Source organism: Hydra vulgaris, chromosome 15 (genome assembly GCF_038396675.1).
Source record: "Hydra vulgaris chromosome 15, alternate assembly HydraT2T_AEP".
NCBI lineage: Eukaryota > Metazoa > Cnidaria > Hydrozoa > Anthoathecata > Hydridae > Hydra > Hydra vulgaris.
The window spans coordinates 27,049,818-27,072,933 of NC_088934.1; the positions used below are offsets into that span (position 1 = coordinate 27,049,818).

Below are 23,116 nucleotides of genomic sequence, written 5' to 3' on the forward strand. Positions count from 1 at the left end.
CCATCATCATTTTTGAAGAAGTACGGACCAATGATTCCACCAGCCCATAAAGCGCACCAAACAGTCATTTTTTCTGGATGTAACGGTGTTTTGACATACACTTGAGGATTATCTTCACTCCAAATGCGGCAGTTTTGTTTGTTGACGTAACCATTCAACCAGAAGTGCGCTTCATCGCTAAAGAAAATTCGCTTATGAAAATCGGGAACAACGGCAATCTCGTTTTGGGCCCATTCGACGAATCTACGCCTTGCTTGATGATCGTTTGGCTTCAATTCTTGCACGAGTTGGATTTTGTAAGCACGCATACCAAGATCCTTCCGCAAAATCTTCCATACAGTGGATGGACACAGATCCAATTCCTGTGCTCGATGGCGGATAGACTCATTCGGGTCTTCCGCAATGCTACGCTCTACAGTAGCAATAGCTTCTTCTGTACGCACCGTACAGCGACTCTGGGGATGCGAGTTATCAATAAGAGTAAACGTGGTGCGAAAACGTTCCATGGTTAATCGAATTAACTGCTCTGATGGATGATTTTGTCGAGGATAAAATGGACGTAGAGCGCTATACGTATTCCGCACAGAACCATTATTTTCGAAATTAAATTTGAACTATTTGTAAGCGTTGATCAGGCGTGAGTCTATTCATGATGAATTGCCAAACCAAACTGAGAATAAATCACTTGTCACCTGTTAAATCAGTCGCCATCTTGAACAGTAATGCCAACTTAAAGTTCTATACCTCTAAAAAAAACACCCTTTATATATATATATATATATATATATATATATATATATATATATATATATATATATATATATATATATATATATATATATATATATATATATATATATATATATATATACCGTCAAAGGGGGTTACTTTGGCCAAAAAACTTGCACCTTAACACTTTAGTAATGTTATATTTAATATGAGTTGTAGTAAGTTAGTAAAAACATTTTTAAACTATTAAATAAAAGATTCCCTATCCATCCATACCACTTTTTTAAATATTTAAAAATAATATATTTATTTTTAGTTATTTTAAAAATTTGGCCAAAGATACCCAGGGGTTGGGATTACTTTGACCACTTGTTGTTTTCTCATATAAAATGCATTGTAAAAATATTCTAGTACAAAGATATTTACTCAATGGACCCCACCCATTGAGTAACTATGGAATAGCCAAAGTTACTCAATGGGTGGGTCCATTGAGTAACTATGGCCCAAAGGAAAGTAATAGACAAATTTAAAAATTCAAAATCTTATTTATTTATAAAACATTAGAAGCAAAACACGACATTGAACTTAATTGAAAAATTGGTTACACATGTAAAACTGAAACCTGTCAAGTAAATTCTAAACTAAAAGATTTTAGTTGCAAACTAAAACACTTAAAAAGGAAAAAAAACATCCAGTTCAGGAACTTTAAAATGTCCTCTTTTGTTCAATAGTTTTGGAGGCTCAATTTTGGAAATGACATCCTTCCAACTGTAAATTAACTTGTCTTTCTTCTGGGGCCAAATCCAGCACTTGCTTTTCTTCTCCATGCAATCAATTGTTGGCCCTTCTTCATTTACATCAGGCATCTTGTTAATGAGTCCTGCATAGTAGTTTTTGTCATACAACACCACTACAAAATCGCCTTCCTTCAAACACTTCTTTTCATCCAAGCTCATTGTAGGAAAATCCTGTCTTTTAAGTCCAGTATTATCTTCACTTTCTGAAAAGTTCAAATTATCTGACATGTCGTGGAGTGACATAATTGAGTCATCATCACTAATGCTATCAGGACTGTCAATTTCTTTTTCACAGATAATCTTTCTCGGTTTTTTACTTTTACCTCCATTGCTCGTTGAAGGGACGTTTTGCTTGAGTTACAAATCTTCATAGCAAATGCTTTTGCCAGGTAGTGCATTCAATTTCTTTCGCTTCCTCTTCTCTTTTGTGTTACTTTTACACTCATCTCTTTTCTTAGAAATGTGTTCAATAAAGGTTTTACTGACAATGCTGGAGTCCACTTCTTTCTGTGGAAGTCTTTTAAGAACATTTTCTTTGCAGAGTGGATAAATACCAGTTTTTCTAAATCTCGAAACAATATTGTTTTCTTTTTCTGCATAAAGTCCATCAACTAGCTCTTTTAGCAGTCTAGGGAATATATCTTTTGGAATATTTGCCAGATTTCTTCCATATTCTGATTCTTTCCAAGTGGCCAAAGTTACCCCACTTAGGCTGGAATAGGTTATGCCATAACATTCTTAGCAATAAACAAAAAAAATTGATTACATATTATTGTAATAGTTTAGATAATGTCTAACAACTATATATATAAGTAATTAGAGTACTTACTTGCTTTGTAAATTCGTATTTAGTTAGGTGTACATGGAAAAGTTTGGAAGGTAAATATTGATGTAACCATAACAACAAAACTTTTACTGCCAGTAGTGCCAACCTAAAAAAAGCTGAAAAATTAAATACCCACATAATAATTAAAGTTAAAGTGTAATCTATGATTTGGATGTATGAAAGTGGGAAAAAATATATATTTAATGGAGTTATAAGCTAAATAATCTTTTTACCGAGGTGTGGCCAAAGTTACCCATGCTGGCCAAAGTAACCCCCTTTGACGGTATATATAAGTTAAATCTTAATTTAGTTACCCTCTAATTTGATATGGTTTGTGGTCAGGAAAATAAATTTAAAACTCCAAGCATAACATAAATAATATTTTAGTGAATGTTTAAAAATTTCAAAGTTTAAAATTTTTTTTTAAATAAAACAGTAAACTTTCTCATCAAATAAGTTTGATGGAATATAAATGTTTATAAAATGTAAATGTTAAAATGTTTACATGTTTACATTAAAATGAGTTTCATATTGATCTTAAGTTTATTTTATTCTTCTTTTCTCAACCATTTTATATTCAAAAGAGAAGATAGATGCATTGAACAAGTGCCCTTAAAAATTCTACAAAATTCTATAAAATAAAAGTAAAAACTTATTATTCAGTCAGAGCCCCCAAAAAAATTGCAAAATATATATCAAAAGTAGGAAAACCTGGTAAAAAAAAAAATTTGTACATGTGGGACATGTGTACATGAGGGCACGTGAAAGCAAATTATTTAAAAGTTTAAAATAAAATAGAAGATGTTTAAGTTTTAAAAACATTAACACAGACGAAACTTGTCTTTGTACCTACTTCAAAACGTATAGAATGTGATAAAAATGTGATAAAAGAAAATAGACCAATGTGCAGATATCTAACCTTACATTTTTGTTCCAAACTAAGTATTTAACAGACTAATTAAGCATCTTAAACTTAGATACATCAACCTTTCTAGAATACATGAATTAATTAGCTTTCCTTCTATTTTTTTAAAAATTGGAAATACAAAATATGAACTATGTAGCAAAACAGATGAAACAGATGAACTGGCAGATGAATCACAGCATCCTTTCATTCATTAGCAGTACAATAGATTAATTCAACTTGACACAACAGCTTTCAAACATAGTAAATATGTTGAAGAATTTTAAGAACTCTTTAATATAATTGACGAGTACCCAGCTAACAAAGTGTACCATTGGCAATGGCACACTTTGTTAGTTGGAAATAAAATACTGTTTTCTAGCCTTAGCAATAAGTTATGTATAAGCTTTGCTGTTAAGTTCAGTTACACAAAGCTGAAGAATCTAGATAGAACAATTTAGATAATTATTTTCCAAACTAGCTATCATTTAGTTTCATATTTGCAACGTTGTCAGAGAGTGCAATGCCATTGCACTCTCTGACAAAGTACTCTCTGACAACGTTGCAAATATGAAACTAAATGATAGCTAGTTTAGAAAATAATTATCTAAATTGTTATATCTAGATTTTTCAGCTTTGTGTAACTGAACTTAACAGCAAAGCTTATACATAACTTATAGCTAAGGCTAGAAAACAGTATTTTATTTTCACATTTCTTTAACTTTTATAAACAGGGTTTATAAAATTCATTAACAGCTAACTTTTTCATTTATGCTCAGTTATACAGGATGTAGTAAAAGCAAGTTCATTATATAATTTTTAATGGAAGCTTCAGAAAATGCAGTTGGAATAAAAACTTTAATAGAACAGTTAAATGAAAATTTCATCACAAAGTTTTTTGGTTTGAAAAATAATAAAAAATCTGAATATTTCTACCAAATTTAATTTGGTGTGTTCAAACTTTAAACGATTTAATGGAATTTAATCATTTAATATTTAATTTGAAATTACTAAAGTCAAAGAAACAAAGAAATTGTAAAATATTATTTACAAAAAAGAATCTTTATAGTTGTTTGCATCAGCCTAATTTCTAATAAATAGATAAGGGAAAGAATTTATTTGAAATTATAAGAAACTTTAATATAAACAAATTATATGCAACATACATTAATATTAAATATGATGACTTTTAATAACTTCTTATTATTTTATTTATCAAAAGATATGTCTGCGAAATACTTTTCATAGAAATATCTTTTAATATTAAAGTCATGCATTCGCAATTTGTTCATAAAATGCAGTCTTCATGCCTGGCAGCCGGTTAGTAAAAACATAAAGCCTACATGCCCGGCAGTTCAATTACGCATGCGCGTATCGTCACTACACTCGTTTTTTAATTTTTTCCGTCGTGGTTTCTTTCATTTGATTTTACATTATTTATAAAATAAATAATAATATATATAATATATAATAACTATATATAATATATAATAACTATATATAATATATAATAACTATATATATATATATATATATATATATATATATATATATATATATATATATATATATATATATATATATATATATATATATATATAAATATAAATATATATATATATATATATATATATATGTATATATATATATATATTTATATATATATATATATTTATATATATATTTATACATATTTATATATATATATATATATATATAAATATATATATATATATATTTATATATATATATATTTATATATATATATATATATATTTATATATATATATATATATATATATTGTTGTTTTGATTATGTAATAATAATCAATTTTTTCGATTTGAGAGTGATCAATATAAAGTGAAATAATCACAAAATAGATCAATAAATAATTAATTAAAAAAGTAAGATGAAAAAAAACAACTTTTTTACGGTACTTAAAGTTTCATGCCGTTTGCGGCACTCATCAGCCATATATTTAAATCAAGAAAAAACCGTTCAAAAATACAATTAAAAAACCGTTACAAAATTAAAAAAACAATGGAATGAGTTCTGACGTCAAATAATAATAATAGTAATAATAATGACAATAATAATAATAAAAATAAAAAATAAAAATAATAATATGGAAAAACATCTTTTTTAATCGCCAGTGTCATATTGGGACAGAAGGAATCTGTTTCTATGTCTACACTTAGAAACAATCTCACTCCTTTTATTCAATAAATTAGTACTTTTATTATATAGAATTTCATATTTTTCGGTGAGACATAATTTGCAAGATTTAGATGTTGGATTATATGCTTTACATCGCCTGAGAATTTTCCACTTGACTATAGGGACTAAATTAGCTTCTTTTAACTTCCATACATGTTTTGAGAGTTCAGTATCATTTTTGTATTTAGCGATGTTAAATGATTTAACGTGATTAGCGTATCTTAATTTAAAAGGAGTCTCACTTATCCCAATGTAGGATTTTTCATTAGAAGATGAATCAAGATTATCAGTTGTAACAGTTGCTTGATATACAATGTTGCTTGTTAAACATTTATTAAACAACGGACAGAGATTTTTATTATAGCAGTTACAGTCCTGTTGATTAAGGTTTGTATTGTTGCATAAAATGTATTTGTTGTGCGAATTTATAATAGATTTTACACTTGGCATACAACTGTAACTAACTTTGACTGTGTTCCTGTTAAAGATTTTATGCATTTTATTATTATTAGGAAAATGTTTGTCAATAAGTTTCAAAAAACATTTTCCCAGGTTGGTGCTAACGTTTTTACTAAATGGAGGGTTAAACCAAATGATGTTGCGGGCTCTTTTCCGTTTTGGAGTTGATATTGTTATAGGATTATATGTTAGACTACATTTATAACCAGACTTTAATAAAGCATCATTATATAGAGGAATAGTATTTTGAAATATTTCTTTGTTAGATGAATTTGTAGACAATCTAAGTTCAATCGAATGTGGTATTTGTTTTAATATATGTGTTCACACATCTTCCGATTGTTTTATCACTTTAAAAGACCATAAAGATAATTTTGAAAACAATCCGACTGTCCGTTTATTGAATCCTGCTAAAAACGAGGTTGGTAGAATTAGTAAAGATATTCTTTCTAAAATTAATACAGACCTAAGAAATATATTACAATTAAATCAATGGAAAAACACTCGAAATGTTATCGATTGGTTTAAGGCCATAAAAGATAAACACCTTTATAAATTTTTAGTTTTTGATATTATTGACTTCTACCCTTCTATCAGTGAAACACTTCTTAAAAACTCTATCAATTTTGCGAAGCAACACCTAACATTAAATAAAGAAAACATATCACTAATTTTTCATGCAAGAAAGTCTTTGCTTTTTAATAATGATCAAGTTTGGATAAAGCAATCAAGCGGTTTATTTGATGTTTCCATGGGAGCGTTCGACGGTGCAGAGGTTTGTGAGCTGGTAGGAATATTTCTTCTTTTTCAAATTTCAAAATTTTATAACAAGCTTGAGGTTGGTTTATACCGTGACGATGGCTTGGCAGTTTTTAGTAATAAAAGCGGCCCTCAAATGGAAAAAATAAAAAAGCATATTGTCGAAATATTTAAATGCAATGGCTTACGGATTTCTATACAATGCAACATGAAAATTGTAAACTACCTTGACGTGACTCTAAATCTTAGTGACTGCACTTTTAAACCTTATTTCAAACCTGATAATACATTAAATTACATCCATGCTGATTCAAATCACCCGCCGAGTATATTAAAACAAATACCACATTCGATTGAACTTAGATTGTCTACAAATTCATCTAACAAAGAAATATTTCAAAATACTATTCCTCTATATAATGATGCTTTATTAAAGTCTGGTTATAAATGTAGTCTAACATATAATCCTATAACAATATCAACTCCAAAACGGAAAAGAGCCCGCAACATCATTTGGTTTAACCCTCCATTTAGTAAAAACGTTAGCACCAACCTGGGAAAATGTTTTTTGAAACTTATTGACAAACATTTTCCTAATAATAATAAAATGCATAAAATCTTTAACAGGAACACAGTCAAAGTTAGTTACAGTTGTATGCCAAGTGTAAAATCTATTATAAATTCGCACAACAAATACATTTTATGCAACAATACAAACCTTAATCAACAGGACTGTAACTGCTATAATAAAAATCTCTGTCCGTTGTTTAATAAATGTTTAACAAGCAACATTGTATATCAAGCAACTGTTACAACTGATAATCTTGATTCATCTTCTAATGAAAAATCCTACATTGGGATAAGTGAGACTCCTTTTAAATTAAGATACGCTAATCACGTTAAATCATTTAACATCGCTAAATACAAAAATGATACTGAACTCTCAAAACATGTATGGAAGTTAAAAGAAGCTAATTTAGTCCCTATAGTCAAGTGGAAAATTCTCAGGCGATGTAAAGCATATAATCCAACATCTAAATCTTGCAAATTATGTCTCACCGAAAAATATGAAATTCTATATAATAAAAGTACTAATTTATTGAATAAAAGGAGTGAGATTGTTTCTAAGTGTAGACATAGAAACAGATTCCTTCTGTCCCAATATGACACTGGCGATTAAAAAAGATGTTTTTCCATATTATTATTTTTATTTTTTATTTTTATTATTATTATTGTCATTATTATTACTATTATTATTATTTGACGTCAGAACTCATTCCATTGTTTTTTTAATTTTGTAACGGTTTTTTAATTGTATTTTTGAACGGTTTTTTCTTGATTTAAATATATGGCTGATGAGTGCCGCAAACGGCATGAAACTTTAAGTACCGTAAAAAAGTTGTTTTTTTTCATCTTACTTTTTTAATTAATTATTTATTGATCTATTTTGTGATTATTTCACTTTATATTGATCACTCTCAAATCGAAAAAATTGATTATTATTACATAATCAAAACAACAATATATATATATATATATATATATATATATATATATATATATATATATATATATATTTATATATATATATATTTATATATATAGTTATTATATAGTTATTTATATATATATATTTATATATATATAGCTAATATATAACTTGTATTTATAAATTTGTATTTTCCTCGTGTTTACTGTCATGGAAATTTACAAAGAACTATTGGTAAGAAAAATATTTTGTTATTTTGTTTTATATATTTTTTATTAACGATAATACACTATAGTACAGTACGTTAATATATAATCTATAATATATAGTCAATGTATTGCTAATAGCTATTTATTGCTAGTATAGTATTTATTGCTATATAATGCTAGTATAGTCTATAAATTGCTAGTATTTCTATATAGAGCTATTTCTGTAGAACTATAGAACTAGTTCTATATAGCTATATATAGATACTTTAATATCGGCCGTAACTTGAGTCGGAAATTGCCCTTGCCCTATATGAAAATACTTATATAAACCCGATTTTTAGTCATCTCTGGATAGTGTGTTTTTTTAAAACCAGACTGCTCTTTAAATTCTCTAGATTTTAAAATAGGCTTGTTTGTATTTCAACATTGAATACTTAATCTTTTTATAAATAATTTGGAAATCCTTCATCCAGTGTGTTGTTAGTGAAAAATTTGGCGGACGTGTAAACAACGCACCCCTATGAAATACTAATAATCATGACTACTACTATCCTAATCCTTACTGTCAATTAATGAATATATATTTCGTTGTGGTAATCTCTTATATTGATTCAAAGCATGTACGTTAAACTCCATTTATCACTTAGGGTAAATTGATGTAATTACACTCTAATTAAATTAATTAATTGATTTTAATAGGTCAGTAAAATGTAATTTTCGACAAAACGTGTTTTAAACTTAGGAGGGTGCGCCGTTTACACGTCCGCCAAAAAATTTGATTTTCAAAACAAGGTAAGTTTTTATTTTCGAAATTTTTTGCTTTTTGTGCTAGATAGTCATTTTTTTTATTAAATTTGCATAAGGATGTATGTATCTAATTTACTTTTATGTATTTTTTATGTAAATAAATTACCCAATTTTAAAAATAAAAGCTTCCCAACGAACTTTCCCCCAAGTAACCGGTTATTAATACCGATAATGGGCATTTGTGGTGTTGCACAATACAATTTAGAATAACTGTTTTAAACACAAGTTTCTTAAACTACTATTGTTATTTTTTCAAAATATGGTTAAATTCTAATTGCATAAAATTTGACATTTTTTTTACTTAGTTATAATGATAATAAAGTGTAGTAAATTGTGCTTAGCTTAAATGGCATAATAATTAATAAATCAATAATAATATAATTGAAATAGCTATTTCTTATTTATCGTAGATTAGTTGCTAATTTAAAGATTTATTTAAAAATTAATACTTAGTAGTTTTTCTTTGTTTTTATTAAGTTGCTTTGTTAATTACTAAATATATAAATCACTTTTTTTTATGTCAGTTTTTTACAATAACTTGTTTTTGTGACATGGAGAAAATAATTAAAAAGGCAAAAGACTTTGAAGATCTTCTTGGTTCCCACAAGTATAAACTACTTTCAAATGGTTTTGTGTACAATTTTTTTTTACAACAGAACAGAAATGCTACAGAAACAGCTAAATATTTAATTCAGCAATTTAATAAAAATGAATGTAAAGTTTCATCATTAACACTATCAATTCTGAGAGTTAACGAAAAAATCCAGTTTTTTAAAAGACAGATACATTATAGCTGGGATAGGATAGTTGTTTTTTTAAGTGAAGACTTCAAGTTTCCACTAGCCAGGACATCACTTCTCCCTGTTCAACCAAAGACACCTCCTTCTGTGTCTCTATTAAAGACAAGGATTAAAAGAGAATGTCATTCCTGTGAAAAAAGGAAACTTTATAATAAAGCCCTACTTACTCAAAACAAAAAGCTTAAGACAGTGATCAAAACAGTAAAAAAAGAGAAAACAACAATCAGTAAGATTTTTTAAGTTAAGAGAGTGAACCAACAAGTTAAAAGAACCTCGGATCTCGAAATATCAGTTGAAGGCCCAAAAATATGAAGCTGATGTTATATCTTTAACAAAATCTTTGAAAAAGTTGAACCTCAAATGCAAAAGTTTGGTTAAAGAAAATAAAAGTTGTATGAAGAAGATTATTATTGACATTAGAATTTACTATTTTAGATTTAGAAAAAAAACGTAGAGCTCAAGACTTAGCATTGAAAGAAAATGGTATTACCATAGACCAGCTAAACTGCGACACCAATCAAATTGAAAAGGGTTAAATTTTTACAAAAGAAAAGAAAAGTTTCAATGCCTCATTGCGTCTGGTTGTTTACCATTGTCTTGAAAGCAACGTGCCTGTAGATGCCATACCTAAAGTGATCATGTCGTGTGCAAGTCTTGGTAACCTGAATTTGAAGCCTCAAGATCTCCCCAATCTGTCAACGATTGCGCAGATGTCCAGAGAAACGGGAGTAATTGCTCTGCTACAAGTGGCAGAAACAATAATAAATGCTGATGTTGTGATATTAGCATATGATGCAACAACAATTAAGGGCAGTCACATAAATCAAATTCATTTTGCTACTGAGCAACAAATCCTTACAGCCAGCATCACTGAATTACCTGGAGGCAAGGCAGGGGACTATGTAAAACACATTATTGATACCATTGAGGATTTAGCCAACATATGCAGCATATTATAAATTAGAGATTGCTGATGTAAGGAAAAAACGGGTCAGATTGCAGAGCTGCAAATCTTTTGTACAGCATTTCAAAGTTAAGGTCAATGTTTGAATTATGTATTTGATCCAAATAATGTAAACAAACTGCATATTGTTACTTTTTTTTATAAAATCAGAGTTTATTTGCTTGCTATATTTTAAGTCTGCATTATTGTATTTCAGATACAAGGCCAAGGAGATCCGCATGGATTTAAATCCTTTCACAAGCAAAGTGGATTATCTTGCAGTACTTTTCCAAGGTATGCTGGCAACAGATTGCACATACTGTTTTGTTCAGCTGGCATTGTATACAGGTACTGACAATTGGTATTCAACTATCTAGTCCATGCACTTGATTTTCCAATAGCAAATGCATAATTTGTTTTATTCTGTTTTTAGGCACAGACAAATACTAGTCAACTATCTTGAGAAGTACTGCAACAACACGACTTTACTGAGGAAATCTCTACTAAGAGATTTCAAGAATGAGGAGATAATGATCCATCTACAAGCCCTTGGACTCTGGGGCGATTTCTTAACTGGACCTTGGATGGCCCTTTTTTATGCAGAGGAAAAACAAAGAAACCATTTTGAAATGGTATGCAATTTTTTTTATTCTTACAATGTAATTTAAACATTTAGTGCATGTATTAATTTATGATCTAAAAAAATAACTTCTAATAAAAAATAACTTCTTTTTAGGCTGAGTATCTCAAGTCTGCAATTAAGGTTGTGGAAATACTTTGTGATGAGCCGGAATTTCTATTGTCGTCACAGTTAGATACATTTGGTCGCCCACTGATTTCTGATGAGACATTGGTTGATTACGAATTATTGAAGGGAAGTATTTGGAAGAATTGCTTTCTGTTTTAAAAATGATAGCTAATGCTACAGTGACAGTTTTAAAAAGGCAGCTGTCAAGGTACTTGACTGGTGAACTCTCTACACTGACCCAGTTCATGCAAGATAAGGCAGTTAGTGCCCCTTCTAATAATATTTGGGCTGAGAAAACCCTTGGCATGATAGACTTTACTCACAGGGTGCTCAATGCTGAAATTTCATTTTTAGATGGCAAGACAAAGATTAAGGTGAACAAATCTCTGGACTGGCTGTGTAATAATACAAAAAAAGAGCAAGAATAAATAGTTAAATTTTGTATATCTAGGGGTGCAATTTCAAAAAAACAAAGTAAAGAGAGAAGGTTAAGAGGAGAAGAGTTAGCAAAGTTACGGTTAAAAGAAAAAGGTCAGAAGAGAGAAATGGAACAGAGAAATAGATTAGCTAGAGATCCCGGTGTCACGTTAAATAAGTAGACCGTTAAATAAGTAGACAAATTGAACAGTCGAGGCATTTTTTGTTAACCCAGACAAACAAATTTAAAAAAACATACGTTAAACGACGAACTTTTAGTCAAGCGAATTGTTATTTCCCGGCATTTTTATAGTGACAGTTTACTACTTTTAATATTTAACTCACGAAGTATATTCTAGTCGAAATTTATATCTTTTTAGTATAGTATGGCAAGACATGTATTTTTAAGAAAAGCTTTTTTCTTTTCTTAGGTCACTGGATAACTGCATACTGGATAAGTATACTACAATAAAAGACATACTTTAATGATATCAAATAAAATAGTCATCTCACGAGCAAATTAACTGTAATTACTAAATAATTTAACTGCGCATTTTAGCAAAATGTTTCACGTTAAATTATCTATTTAACAACTGTATTTATTTTAAATTTAATGTTTAATTAAAAAAAAGTTCCCACTAACAATTAAATTTTTCGATTAAAAGTAATTGTTACTTGATCGTACGCACATAAATAGTAAGAAAAGTATTCTGATATTTTCACAGAAGAAAAGAAGAGGATTTATTAATTAGTGTCTAGCTTTTTGTGTGTGTTAATTTACCTTTCCAAGGCCGAGAAAGCCACTACAGTCGAGGAGGCAACTTAAGTTGAGGTTACAACCCTCTCTGAACTCTATAACACCGAAACACAAACCATGACGGGCAAGGCTGTTTTGTGGAGAAACAAGTTGAGCGTGGTACTACGTGGAACTTGGAACTTCTTGATTAAGAGGCGAGCGTTCTACCACTACACCACTATTGCACTACTGTTGAATAATGATTTTAGCGGTGTTATGTTATATTAAAATAACGACACACTTCATGCTAAACTAAAGCTTTATTTTGTAAATAAGATCAAAAAATTCTTACACAATATAAATAACAAAATAAAATAACATGGTTTCTGTGTCCTTTTGAAAAAATTTAACTTGGTTGAAACTTGGACATTTTCGGAAGAAATTCGATTTACCCCATGTAATTACAAGCCTATATAATATAGAAATATAGTATAACATAAATTGCATAATAAAAATGCAGTGAAAAAAATTTAAATAATAAATACCTGCTTTTGTGCCAGAAAAGTATTTAACAACTGCATTGATCAATATATGTTAATGAATTTATTTACAAAATGAACTCTAAATTTGTACCAGAAAAATTTGAATCTTTGAAATGTATGAATGTTAAAAATGCTAAAACAGCCACGCCATTTACAAGCCAGAATAGTCTAAACTATTACAATATTCTATAATAAATTGATCAAATATCTCATTAAAATTAAAAATAAAATACCCATATTTTTAAATATTACTCTTGTCGTAGTAGAAGAACTTATAGGTTACTGCTACAAAAACAAACGCTTGTAAGTAAAGAGTTTAATAACAATAGCTATTAACTATATATCAATAATCCTAATTGATATAATAAATAACTGATAAGATTAAAAAATAAACTACAAAGTAAGAAAAACAAATCATTATGCCAATAACGAAATAAAGAAGAAGCAATAGTTGACCTAAATTAACCATTTATATAACTTTAAACGACTATAAGACATATACAAACATAAAATAAATGACCAACTTATTAACTAAAATTTTAAATATACTAAATAACTAAATTAAACTAAATTATTAACTAAAACATAAGATACATAAACAAACCGACGATAGAAAACAAAAAAACTTTTTTATGTGTATTATGTCACAAAAACTAAAAAAACCGCAGGAACAACAAGATACATAAACACTAATGATGTAACAGGAATTATAATCCATATCCAGAAAAACTTGAATGACGATCAATTATTATCATTTTGTCTGCACTTACAAAAACGATTGCAATCAATAGAAAAGGCAGACCTTTTATGACCACAATCATTTCCATTTGGTTGCGTTTGACAATCCATTACTTCGACAATTAAAGGACTGCTTGTTTGACAATTCAAGGATGAACGTGCAACTCTGTGCACTATCAATGGTATATCATCTTTATGTGAACAAATAAAAAGTGAATTTGTAGAACTGATCTCACTTCAAATGGGAAACAACATCAAAGGACACATTACTTAAAAGCACCTAATGTGATTTTCTAACATTGATTATCTGTATAAAACTGTAATTTTCTGAAAAACCCCCTGAATTAAAGCAACTAAAAATACACGAACTTCGAAACCCAGATATTTTAGGAAACTGATATAAAAGCAAACATTGTGCTGTATCTATCAAGGAAAACTTACTCAAGCCAGCCAGATGGATTTCTTAAAATATCTAAGGCTTTTTCTTTAGACTGTGTTGACAATTTTGAATAAAAATTACTGGCAATAGTAACTGCACAAAAAACTTAAGAAAACTTTCGAACTTCTACATTCACTTTTTTTAATTATACTATCAGATTTAACACTTTCTACAACACTATCAACTGGCTTCTCTTCTTTAACTGCTAAAATTTTGTTACTATAAATATAGTTACTATTACTATAGTTTTTATTAGTATTATAATTGCTAGAAGACGTAGGAAAAGCTTTCACTTCAATAACTTTTATTTTATTTCTTTCTAAATCATACATTAATGTGGATGTAATCTTTAATGCCGTGGAAGTAGATTTTGTATTTTTATCACATGGTTTTTTGTTTATATGCATTTGGTCAGTGATTTCCAAACAATAATTATGTACTTTCAAAATATTTGAAGAGATAAAACTTAGATTTTCTTCCAAGTAAGGCTTCATATTGGGGATAGCTACAGCTGATTTCCAAACTTTACCATTAAGGGACACAACAGCTCCAGCTGGCTTAAAGTCGGTAATTATAGCAGGTCCGAGCCAATCATGCTCCATACGGTTACCTTTGCAACCTATCTTTTTGTAATTTTTCACTAAACCCTTGCCACCTATTTTAAAGTTAAATGACTTGAAACCGTTTAAATGTTTTTTATCATGGTACTTTTGTATTTTTGCAATACGGGAATCCATTATTTCTTGAATCTGTGATTCAGTTGCATTACTTTCTGCAATGTCAGTATTATCATCATTAAAATCAGGATCATTACCATTAAGAGCTAAAGATGGAAAAAGTGTTGCCTCCCTGCCAAACATTAAAAATGGAGTGAACTAAGTTGAAGATTGTACACATGTATGGAGACCAATAATACTGGTTCTAATATAGTATCCCAATTATCTTGGGATTCTTTAGCTACTTTTGAAAGATCTTGCTTAATAATTTGATTTGTTCTCTCATCTTGTCCATTTGTTTGTGGATGATAAGCAGATGTTATTAAATGCCTAAATATTGAAAAAATAAAAATTCATTCAAGCTATTTAAAAATTCTCTACCTCGGTCTGATAGTACTTTTTTTGAAGGGCCAAATTGATAAAACAAAGTAACAAGACACTTAGAAACAAAAAAAGCAGATTTTTCTGGTATTGAAAATACTTCGACATGCTTACTCCAAAGGTCAATAACAGTTAAAATGTATTTATTACTTTGTGTTGTAAGTGGAAAGGGACCAATGAGGTCTATACCTAAAAACTCCCACAATTAGATGACCTTAATTGGTTTCAGTACTGGAGCACAAGTTTTAATCTTCTCCATGCTCTGGCACTTGTCGCATTCTTTCACCCATTTAGTAATATCACTAACCATACCTAGATAACATTATGCAAACTATATGATAATATGATAAGCATTTTGTGCTGGAAAAAATTATTATTATAATTACAATTACATTAAGTTAGAAAATGAACCATGTTGAAAATCATTTATAATGCAAAGAAGACAATTATTATATGAGAAAATTTGATAAAAAATATATCCAATTGAAATATTTAACCCTGTTACCTAGCTAATAAAATACACTTTTTAGCTTAATTCTTGTGTTATTAAGGCCAAATTGAGCTCCATGATTAGAGTCGTGCAGACCTCTAAAAGCATGTTTTTTTTCTTCATCTGTTAAAAGAACTTGCAGCTTATTAAAAGCAGTTACATAGTACAGCCTTCCACCTAAGAGAAAAAAATAAAAAACAAGTGTTTCCACACTTTCATCAAACTATTTTAAAACTAATGTTCATTTGAAGACTAGTTTGCAGAATTTTGTTTGCAATGTTTACATTTGTATACCAAAGGTGTATGCAATGGTTACTTTTGAGTACTTGTATAAGTTTATGCAATATTATTCATTGCAGAACTATTTCTGTAATGTTTAGAATGGTATATAAATTATATGCAATCGTTTACAACACATGTATAGCCATTCCAGACGATTTTTTTATAATCTAAAAAAACATATATAATTTATATCATCGTATAGAGCTTGACCTGATTTAAAAAATGAGGGGTCATTCGACCTTTGAAGTTAAGCGGATCCAAAGTTATTGAATTTTTTGTAGTGCAAAAATTGATGATTTTTTGATGAAAGGTATAGGGCTTAAGTATGGAAAATTTGCAGTGTAATGGCACCGAAAAAGAGAGTATTTTTGGATCATATTGAATTTCGAATAACTTTTTAACCGTTATTACATTTGACTTGAAATTTTCCATAGTGATTCAACAACTATAAGAAAATAAAATACCAAAAAAAAATTTTTTTAATTCTATTGGGATTGTCCAGAATTGTCTATTTTACAGACTAAGGGTTTTTACTTATTTACTTAGTTTTGGTGTCATATTGACTCTTGAATAACTCTTGAACCGTTATTACATCTGACTTGAAATTTTCCATAATGATTCACCAACTATAAGAAAATAAAATACCAAAATATTTTTATTTAATTCAGTCGGGATTGTCCAGATTTGTCTATTTTACAGACTGAGGGTTTTTACTTATTTACTTAGTTTTGGTGTCATATTAACTTTAAAATAACTTTTAAACCATTATTACATTTGACTTTAAATTTTCAATTGTGATCCAACAACTATAAGAAAATAAAATACCCCAAAATTTTTTTGTTCAACTGACGAGATTTACCAGAATCATCTATTTTACAGACTGAGGGTTTTCACTTATTTACTTAGTTTTAGAAAATAAAATTTGGGGTTATATTATAATAACACTATACAAATGTGCATAAAGGAACCATGAAATCCAAATAGTACATCATTTTGAAATCATTGTATAATTTACAGACCGGTCAGTAAATTACTGCAAAAGGGCTACACAAACCAACTGGGCATACCGACTTTGAATATATTTGATATTTTTCAACCGTTATTAAATTTGATTCGAAATTTTTCATAATGGTCCCATTTTTATTCATCTGACAAGATTAACCAGAATCATCTATTTTACAGACTGATGGTTTTCACTTATTTACTTAGTTTTCTAGCCATATCAATTTCTTTTTCTAATCTAAAATTTTTTTGCAACAATTGGTTAATCCTACAATCCTTTCTAACTTCTCTTTTGTTGACATTTCTGACATTATATTTTGACAAGATTGCTTGATATTTTCTTTTATATTCATTACATCTTTTATTAATTTGTCTATTTTGTAATTTAAGATAATTAATTCTCTGTTTGTATTTTTTTATTTGATAGGCCAAATCACCTGATAATATAGGTAGTTTTTTTATCTGAATTGGAAACTGGCAGATTCACTTCATTAACTTGCGCTTCAAGAAGAAAATTTTCAGAATCATTTCCTAAAGGGGTGTATACAATAGAGTTTGGGGTAACAGAACACAAAAAATCATCATTAGCAATTTGCAAGTTCAAATAAGAAGATACAGAAACAGTAATTTGATTTGGAACAATTTCACTATTGTGGATAGAAGTTGGGGTAGAACAAGCATCAGAAGGTGACAAACCAACAACATCCGGAAAAGCACCAATAAAAGATAAAACAGAGCTTAAAAAATACTTTCTTAAACCAAAATTTTTGGCACGATTTACTTTTGCAATAAAATCTTTTGACTTTTGAAGGCACTTGATCAGCATAACTCTAGATATAGGGTATTTAAACAAGGATGTAAAAAATACTGAAAGATTTGGCCATGTCAAGTTAAATTTATCTTTTTCTTTACAAATTTGTAAAAAATGGCGATTGGTTAAAACCAAATCTGGATTTTTGAGGGATACAATGCCTCCATTAATATTAAGATAATCCATAACAGTGTCAGATACTAAAATTAAATTTAAGTGACATAAAGAAAAATAAGGGGTGAATTATTTTGGTTTCAATAAATTGAATTAATAAAATGAAAAAAATTTGTGCTACAGTATTCCTAATTTATAATTTTGACTTACTTTCTTGACTTATAGATGGAGCAACCATTTTGGTGAGACTATTGTTAATGTCAACACCTAAAAAAAAGGAATTAAAATAATTATTACAAGAGTTCATAGTATTTAATCAACAAACAAATAGAGGCAAATAAATATAAAAAGATATAAAGAATTTCTTACACAACTCCATTTTCATAAGCTTTTGTTGAATACTATTTTTAGGTTTTTGTTTTGAAAAAAACAGTTTAAATAAGAGCAACCTGTAGTTAAAATAGTAAAAATCAAGATTTTAACTTTCTTTAAGAATGCAGACCTTTTACCTGGGAAAAAGTAAAAGATGTATTTTCATTTGATTAAAATTTTAAGAATTATACTTTCACTTTCAATTTAATTTTCATAATCTAACCAAAACAAACGCAAAAATCAAAACAGATAACGTCATTAAATACGCGAACAAAAGCATATATATATACACATAATTTATATATGCAAATCCTAAGTACCAATTCTTTAGGTAAACTTAAGTAAATACTTGTTTTAAATAGAGGAAAGGCTAAACTTGCAATTTCCACCTGGACGTTTTTCAAAAACACTTTTTTTTTTATATAAATCAACCTTGAAGTTTTTAAACGCTGAGAACTAAAATTTTTTGTATAAATGTTAAAAAACGTCCAGATTCCATTAGATTCCCCGTCCTTTTCTTAATAAATATGGAAAGTTTCATAAAAATTAGATGTGTTTAAGATCTTAGGAATCCTTACCTTCAAAAGCTTCGTTTTAAAAAAACGTTCCCGCGGCAAGTTTTTTTATGAAAAGTGGTCTCAAGATATGGGTAATATATAAATGAAGCCATACAAAGCTTAGTACTTTCTATATATGGTTGGAAAGAAATTGAGTAACACTAACTGATGCAAAAAACCTCAAGACGCTGGCTTAACCATACAAAAAGATATAACAGAGCAAAGTTTATGAAAATTACGTGTTTTTTGTCAAACGTCAAATGTTTTTTGTTTAGCCGTGGAATCGCTAACATGTAAACATTGGTAAACACATGTGACATGTGTATGCAAAACGTGCATGCAACGATTACTCTTTTATATGTTCATTTGAAGATTATTTATTTGCAGAATTATAACTGCAATTTTTACAATCGTATATAAATGATACGCAAACGTTTACATTTGTATACAATGTTTACATTTTATCACAGATTAAATTCTAAATCTTTAAAAAAAGTTAAAGTTCAAATACAAAATTACTCTTAATATTAATACATACCAGTAAACTGAAATTTTTAAGAATATTTTAGAAATGATTTACGCTGTTTTAAACTCATACATTTCTTAATTGTTTCATCATAAAGATATTTTTAACATCTTCAACAGAGTAATCGTGATCAGCCATCTTTTTTGTTTATAAGCAATGTTACTTATTTAACGCTGGGTTTTAGGATCCCAATTTTACAAGTTTCAGTGTTTTTACGCATGCGCAGAACTGTTTGTCTACTTATTTAACGAGCTACTTATTTAACGCGACACCGGAAAAACGTATTGGCTTTCGTCCCCTCGTCGACCGTGTAGTTCTTCGATTCTGGATATGTTCTTCCTTAGTTACAAGATACCATGATGGTGTTCCACTTTCAAAACTCATAGTGAGAGGAGATCTTAGCTGTTTCCCCATCATCTCGGAAGGACTTCTTGATCTCCCTGCATGGGGTATTGTCCTATAGCTTAAAAGCATTCTGCTTAAATATCCACATAATGAACCTTTATCTGGTGAATACGCTTTTAACCCCATCTTTACTGTCTCTACCATTCTTTCGGCCGCTCCATTAGATTGAGGGTGGTACGGCGGGGTTTTATACGGCAAGCAACCTATTTTCTTTAGCCACTGCTGCAAGGTGGTATCATGAAATTCGGCAGCGTTGTCGGACACCAAAACTTCCGGAACTCCATTTCTCGAAAAGACGTTTTGTAGTACTGCCTTCACTGTGGCAGCTTCACGGTTATTTACCTTAATAACTTCCGGCCATCCAGAAAAGGAATCTGCTAAAATTAAAAACAGTCCTATGCCCTGCATATGGGCATGATCCATATGTACTCTACACCAAGGTTTACTTTCATTTGGCCATGTATGTAATGTCCTCTCCTTCTTCACTTTTATTTCAGCACATTTTTCACATCTTTTTATATATTCTTCGACATCTTGAGAGTAGCCAGGCCACCAGGCTTCCAACTTTAATCTACATCGCGTTTGCATTGTGCCACAACGTATGTCATCATGGACCGATTTGATGAACATCTTTCTCATTGTTCGAGGAGGTATAATGAGATCTCCATTACATATGATTCCTTTTTCGATTGTCAGTTTATTCCTAATAGATTTATAAGATCTTTCTGTTACAGAGCATCTGCCCCAATTATTTTTGCTTATTCTGGTTTTGATGTCCATCAATACTCTATCATTTTCCGTTTCTTTCATTATTTGATCAAGGTTAACAATATCTAACTCGACTAAGTGTATAAATGTCCCTTGATCCTTCTCTTCATCTTGTGATAGAAAAGACAATCTTGATAAGGCATCGGCATGAGGAATATTCTCTCCCTTCTTATAGTTTATTTCGTAATCGAATGCCATCATTTGTATGGCCCATCTTAAAATTCTAGCGGATGTGACTTTGGGCAGTTCTTTATTACTATCAAATATAAATTCTAGCGGCCTGTGATCGGATATTGGTTTGAATTTTCTACCCAACAGAAAATGCCTTGCCCTGTGAGTAGACCATACAATAGCCAAAGCTTCTCTTTCAATATTAGAATATCTTGTCTCAGCGTCTGATAAAGTTCGCGAGAGATACAATACAGGATGGCCATTTCGTGAAAGTATTCCAGATATAGCTTTTTCACTGGTATCGGTTGTCAATTCTAGATCTTGGTTGATGTCATAAACCTTTACTACAGGTTCTTCGCTAAGGTTCCTTTTTAGCAATTCAAATGCATGTTGATGTTCTTTTTTCCATTCGAATATAACCCCTTTCTTTCTTAAATTGTTTAAAGGTAAAATTTTTTTAGCATATTTTTGTATATGTCGACCATAAAACTTTACTAGTCCTATGAACGACTCAAGCTCCTTTTTATCCTTAGGTTTTATTTCGAGTATTTTGCTGACTACATTACGATCTGGGGTAACTCCCTTTTCTGACAGTTCGTATCCTTAAAATGAAAGACATTTCGCTTCATTCACTGATTTTCTTGTATTTATGCTCATTCCAGATTTCTTCAATTTGCTCAAAATCTTATTTAAATTCGATTTAAGTTCTTCAGCATTTTCCGCACCGACACATATATCATCCTGGAATATAATCATATTAGGGATAAGATCACCCACAACAGATTCTATCGCTCTCTGAAATATTGCACTCGCTGTTTTTATTCCAAAGGGTAAACATGTCCATCTTAATAGTCCGATAGGGGTATTAACTGTAGTTATTTCTTGTGCCTCTTTGTCCAACTCAATTTGATGATAAGCTCCCTTTAGATCAATTTTAGCAAAATATTTAATTCCCGCCATTTTATGGAATACAGTCTCAATATTGGGGATAGGATATGAGTCTGAGTATATTTTTTGATTAACCCCTATTTTGTAGTCTGCACATATGCGTAAGTCTCCATCTGTTTTTCTAACAACCACAAGTGGTGATGCCCATTTGCTTCCACCAGGAGGGACCCTTTGGAGCAAACCTTGTTATATCATCTCATTCAGTTTATCTATCACTAGTGGTTTAATGTGAATAGGGAGGGGTCGCGATTCAAAATAAGTTGGTTGTATGCCGTTTTTTAACAGAATATTTGCTCTGTAATTAATTAAACGCCCATGAACAATAGGGTCTATACTATTAATTAATTTTGTAGCATTGATATTTAATACATCCATACCAATTAGGCCATGATTTTTATTACAGTCTGCAACGATAATTCGTACTATATTCATTTTTGATTCAGTTTCCAAAGTTGCTTCAAATTCGCCTAGGACTTTTATGATTGTACCATCAAACTGTTTCAGACGAAGATAGCATTTTTGTAGCTTCGGTTTAGACATAAGTTCCCAAAAATTCTTTGGAATGATTGTGACTTGACTCCCGGTGTCAACTTGCATTTTTACATTATAATCGTTTATTTTTACATTAATCTCTGAATTTGTACCATTCATGTTAATGGAGTATACACTAGTATCATCGTTCTCTATTTCCTCTACTGTTTTTTCATACTTAATGTTTGTTCTGCATACGTTTTTAAAACGGTTAAACTTCCCGCATTTTGTGCAACTTTTCCAAAATGCTGGGCATTTCCTAGGTGGGTGCTGAAGGCCACAATATTTGCATTTAAATGTTGTTTCTTTGTTTTTATCAATATGATTAACTAAAGATATGTCTATGTTGCTTCCAATGTTGTTTTGTATACTAAAACATGATATTTGCTCCAGTTGTCTGATAAAATCAATACATGCTCCTAGTCTAGGCGAATTTGTAACATTTCTAGGGCTTTAATTCTCTGATCAGGAGACTGGAGGCC

General features: G+C 29.7%; 2 long non-coding RNA genes across 2 annotated transcripts; one reads left to right on the forward strand and one right to left on the reverse strand.

Annotated features, from left to right (window-relative positions):
• The first annotated feature begins 9,579 nt into the window (after positions 1–9,579).
• Positions 9,580–12,695, forward strand: LOC136092206 (uncharacterized). The gene is made up of 4 exons (XR_010644269.1): positions 9,580–11,035; positions 11,158–11,288; positions 11,374–11,572; positions 11,677–12,695. It is a non-coding gene; the product is annotated as an uncharacterized LOC136092206 (long non-coding RNA).
• Positions 12,696–18,196: 5,501 nt separating this feature from the next.
• Positions 18,197–18,856, reverse strand: LOC136091527 (uncharacterized). The gene is made up of 3 exons (XR_010644050.1): positions 18,726–18,856; positions 18,567–18,623; positions 18,197–18,442 (listed from the first exon to the last, which is right to left on the reverse strand). It is a non-coding gene; the product is annotated as an uncharacterized LOC136091527 (long non-coding RNA).
• Positions 18,857–23,116: the final 4,260 nt, after the last annotated feature.